Raw genomic sequence first — 5,380 nt, 5'->3', positions numbered from 1 at the left:
ACGCCCAAGGACTTATTACTCCACTAAAAAAAATTAGGGTTAGCTGCGAAATAAAGTTAGTTCTCCCTTTATCACATTCAAGTGAAAAAATAGTGTTTTTGTCACATCGTTATACAAAGTTTTGTTTCTCGACCTAGCTTAGAAAATGTCGATATTATATCTCTGTTATTATCATGTAGTGATATTATCCTCGTGTTTGTGGTTTTGCTACATCAGTCACTAACAGGTGCGAAGTTTTATTTATAGCGAAAGTTAGGGTAACTGTGTTTGTGTTCTCCATATAGGGCAACAATTGCTACCATGTTTGTTCCTAGCTCTAGCTTTATAAGTCCAATAACTCAATTGCTACCATGTTTGTTCCTAGCTCTAGCTCTATAAGTCCAATAACTCAAACTAGAAGCCCTCCCCTGGCTATGTTGGATGTTTTTACGACACATTCGTCTAGTACGACTTATACTTACACAAGAAAATATATTAAGAAGCAAAACGTGTATCATCGTTCACAAGGCGTATGTATGAAAGGTTAATGTTTTCTTTACTATACCAACTGAATAAAATGTCAAAAATCTAGCCCGTGCTACCTACGTAAATTTACAACCCATAATCTTAAAAGTGTTGAAACGACGACACTAGGTGGAGTTTTGTGTCAAAACCCAACAAAAATTGAATATCCTTGTTACATTTATGTTTATGCTAATTAGAAGGTATCCATACGTATGTTGGAGAAAGAAGAAGAGCAGATGACGGGCGAGCTAATAAGCTAGCATTGACGCCGTAAAAGTGAAGAAGTCAAGGTAGACTGGTCATCTAAGTCATCTGAACACATGAACAACTCGTATTTTTCTTCCTTCCCTTTCGATCATAGATATATGTAAAGCCCCGCCACTATCATAATTGATCCCACAATACTGCAAAGAAATTTCAAAAGGTTATACAAAGTAATACTAAATTACTTACTAGAGTTACGACAACAAATTTCTTTGCGTGATCATAAGATTGAGTTTTCCCATACTTCAATCAGTAGACCATACTATAAACTCAATTTGATCGACAACCAATTTAGAATCTTTAGACAATGAATAAGGGTGGTGATTAAGTAAGTACCTGCCAACCCCCATAGCTTGCCCTAGAAATAGGATTTCTAAGATGGTGGCAAATAGAAGACCCAAGGGAGAGGAGGCTACAAACACAGGCCCCTTTATTCCTGCACACGATGCAACAAAAAAAATTGGCTATTCCACTGTTTCCAGCTCCGTGACATCACAAAGGGAAATGCTACGTTCATGGATGACTTTGACGAATAAAAGTTTCGGAATGACGTGGCACCTTCTTTTTGAAACTTTGACTACATCCCGGTCGTAGAGATATGTACGACCCAGATTTAATTTTCTTTCACCCCTCGTTCTTTCCGTCCGACGTTTTAGAGAGAGAAAGAACTCAATACTTCGTTTTGGATTTGATCTGGAAGACTGAAACTCTAACAACCAAAATTTTGATTTCAGATAGTGAAATCCCACCACCACAACAAGAATCTGAAGAACTTGAAGCTGAATTGAAAATCATTAAACCATTACAACCAAAATTTTGATTCTTCTCTCTAAATGTTTTGGATAGAAATCACAAAATATAATTTCTTCCAACAGCTTTTTCACTTACTTTTTCTTCCCTCCATTTTTCAGTTAAACAAGATTTTGTAAGATATCCCATCTTTTGATCTTCTTTTTGTTGTTTTTTCAGATCTTAAAATGTTGTTTCTCTCTCTAAAAAGTAAGATACAAGAATGAGATGGCTTGAGAAAGAGAAAAGATGAGACCCACCGATTGATCTTTAGAGAGAGACAGCTGGAGTTAGAGGATTTGAGATTTTGAAGGAAGAACAAGTAATATATTTTAGAGAGAGAGTTTTCGGTAACAGATGAAGGAGACGGCCATTAATGAGGGACCTGTTTAGAAAGAGAAATAATCTGGGCCGTTCTTCAATGGACGTCCCAGATTTAGTCAATTTTTCAAAAGGCTTTGCCACGTCACTCCGTAACAAATTTCGTCAAAATCAATTGACATACCAAAAAATTGTCTTTTTGTTATTTGCTTAAAACAGAGATGTTAAAAAAAAAATTAAATTTTTTTTTAAGAAAATTACTTACACCAACAGAAATGCTAATTAGCTCAAGGTCCCATTTCAACAACCGCATAGAAGCCTTACGGTTAACGATTACAACAACTAATCCAGTTTGTAGAGTTGCAAAGAAAAACATCATAGCTGTCATTGACAACTCCGCCGGGTATTTTTTTGGCTCCTACATTTAATAGTATCTGCATTTAGTTTTACGTCGTTCAGACAGTTATCTGCTTATTCCATCCTTACTAGTAATATGCTAATATAACGTATAACGAATCCTATATATAATCGTGTAAAAACGGGAACTCACCCACATTAGAATCAAAGTACTAAAAGCGATGACGCCGACAATCACCATTAACAAACCAATGGCCCAAATTGTGTATGAAGTTGTACCAATAGTAGTAGAAGAAGCAAGGGAGATGAAACTACTAAGATCATTGGCAGGAGGAGAAGGAGATGGGGTTGATGCTGATAATTCAGGATGCCAAAATACCAGAGTCAAGACACCAGAAATGCATAAAATAGTACCAAAGATCTTCCCAATCCCCCAACATGTACCAAGTTGACAGGGCCGGCCCTGACTTTTAGGTGGCCCGAAGCAAATCTAAAAATGAGGCCCCTTGCATTATCCGTAAATTCAATACTTACCTTAGGCCCTCACGAAACTACATCGACCCCGAGATCATCCTACAAATTCTACGTAGAAACTAAACATTTTTTTCTTCATTAAAAAACTCATACATAATATACTTTTTACCAATTTAATCTTGGTTGGAATCATGACAATGGTTAGTTAACAAATATGGGTGCAGTTTTTTGTGATGTTAAAATGGCCAGAAGATATTAGGATGATTTTATCTTTGGTATTCCACACCACTTGTTTTAGGCATCACAGTCTTTTTTATCCCCCTAGAATGACTTCTTAAAACATTGAGTTTGAGATCTCATATTGGATTAGAAGGAGATGTCTCCCAATAAAGATGGTCATTTAGATTTATCTAGGATAAAATAAAATTTATCGAACTTATTTTGTTAACAATATTACGTATAAAAACAGTTTTATGTTTTACATTATCAGAAAGAACTAAGAAGACAAGAAACAAAATTCCCATGCGACAAATTTTTCGACCTCCACGGATGAAAAGAATATGATTTGCTTGTAAATAGGTTTTGTATTTGGAAGAGTTTTGTTTGACAACTCTCATTCACGTAACTTAAACAGGATAGTGATGGAAACCATCCAAAAATAATATTTAAATCAATTGTACTTTACAATTAACATATCTCGAAAAAAAAAACAACAACAATAAGGGATACTAGTGAATAAATTTAGTGAAGTCAATTAAGAAAAAGAAAAAGTGTAAAGCTACATATGTTCTAAACGTGTGCATTTTGTATTGATTTCAAATAATAACTAATATTTAATATTGCAAATAGATAACAACTTCACTAATAAGCACATACTACTAAAAATGTAGAGATGAACCTCCGTAAAAAAATAGAGTAATGAAATTAAAGAGCAGTGAGAAGTTAAAGTGGAGATGAAACATGAAGAGCAAGGACTACCTGTTACTAGACATGTGTCAAAACTCAAGAGGTTAGAGTTAATTTGTTGAAAATGTTGTATAATTTGGTGGGGCCCATTTATTGAAAATGAACAAAAAGAAGTTACACGGTCAACACATCTTGAATGTTGGCGCTCACATGCTAGTTACGGGTTGGGCCAGGTTTAAAACATAGGTTTTCTTAAAACATTTAGTTTGTAGAAAATTTTACAAACGCCCACACAGATGTGGCCCCCAAAATCTGGTGGCCCAAAGCGAGGCATTGCTCGCTTTGGGCCAGGGCCGGCTCTGCAAGTTGAAGCTTCTCTTGTCTTGTGATTAAGGAGAGTGTAAGAGAGGGTTCCTAAGTTGGCGGTTTCAAATTGGGTTTCAATTGGTTTCTAATTTTGGTGGCTTCCTAAGTTATGGTCGTTGGATGGCTTGTGGCGGTTTGGTTTGAATTGAGGCAGTTTCCAAATTCAATGTGGCGGTTTTGTAATTGACACTAAGTTAGCCGGCTTATAATATATATAAATAGGGGAATTGAGTGCTCATCATCAACAACAAACACAACAACTCTTCTTTAAAGAGAGCTAAAGAGATTAAGTGAGAGAAAAACTTTGTTCATAGTTTTGGGCGGTGTTTAATTTCTCGATCGTCGAAGATTTAGTATAGAAGGTTAATTTATATACGGTACCATCTTGGGACGAACTTGCGAGTTGTGTGAGTCGTCTTCATCTATCCTTCAATAAAGTTTTCTTGTTCGCCCGAGGACGTAGGCTTTAAAGCCGAACCTCGTTAATTATGTTCGCATATTTAGATTTTGGCTTAGCTTTTCAATTAATTTTCATAATCAGATCAATTTCAAGGATAGGTTCGATAGCTTCCGCGACTTTTAGTACTAACGAAGAGTATACAAGTAATGGCAAGAATCATATTAAGTACTGATGCTTTGCTGGGAATTTGTGTTATTGTTACCCTGTTCCCAAATTACATAATTTTAACACATTTAATTAATTAATTAATTAATTAATTATTAGATAAATATGATAATTTTATAAAATAACCTAATGAGTGTGAGAATAGTCCCACAACGGAAGAACAACAATCTAACAACCAATAATATAACGTCTAAGTCCTCTCCACTCATAGTCAGCATTTTGACAATTTGATAGTTGAGATGTTATCATTGGGTCACTTTCGACGACGTTTTAAAGGCCACATATTTTGACAATTTTTTACAATAGGTTAAAGGTCAAACATCATTAAAAGAATGGGCCACATATTTTTCCTGTTTTGTAACACTTTAATTTTTTTTTGGAGGGCCACACCCACCAAAAAACAAACATCAATCACATTCAATTTTTCTCTCTGAGGACCATTCCTCCTTACTCCTCTCCCCCTGGGGATGAGTAAAAATCGAGCCAACCCAAGTTAAATCAGATCATTCAGTTTTCTGAGTCGAACCGATCACTGTTCGACTCAGACCGGTCAGAAAACCGAGCAACTTAAATCAGTTTGGTTTGACTTCGGCTTGGTTTCTACAAACCGCACAAACGAATCGACCGAACCTTAAGATATTTATCATACTAAAAATATTATATATAGATGTAGAGAGTAAGAATACTACACTTTAGTAATAAGTTCTGAATAATCTTTATTATCTTAAGTTAATAATAATTTAATAAAGTTTAAAAGTGTTAAATTAAAGCAAA

The 5,380-nt window shown here is 35.2% G+C and overlaps 1 pseudogene; it reads right to left on the bottom strand.

Moving 5' to 3' along the window:
- Window positions 1-580: 580 nt before the first annotated feature.
- On the bottom strand, window positions 581-4,815 carry LOC147532292 (WAT1-related protein At4g01440-like; annotated as a pseudogene).
- Between the last annotated feature and the right edge of the window lie 565 nt (window positions 4,816-5,380).

The sequence above is a fragment of the Eschscholzia californica genome, unplaced genomic scaffold (genome assembly GCF_041429995.1).
Source record: "Eschscholzia californica isolate CP2 unplaced genomic scaffold, dmEscCali1.0.p SCAF_6, whole genome shotgun sequence".
Taxonomy (NCBI): Eukaryota; Viridiplantae; Streptophyta; class Magnoliopsida; order Ranunculales; family Papaveraceae; genus Eschscholzia; species Eschscholzia californica.
The sequence above is the reverse complement of the archived record's forward strand: the minus strand, read 5'-3'. Positions and strand labels throughout refer to the sequence as shown.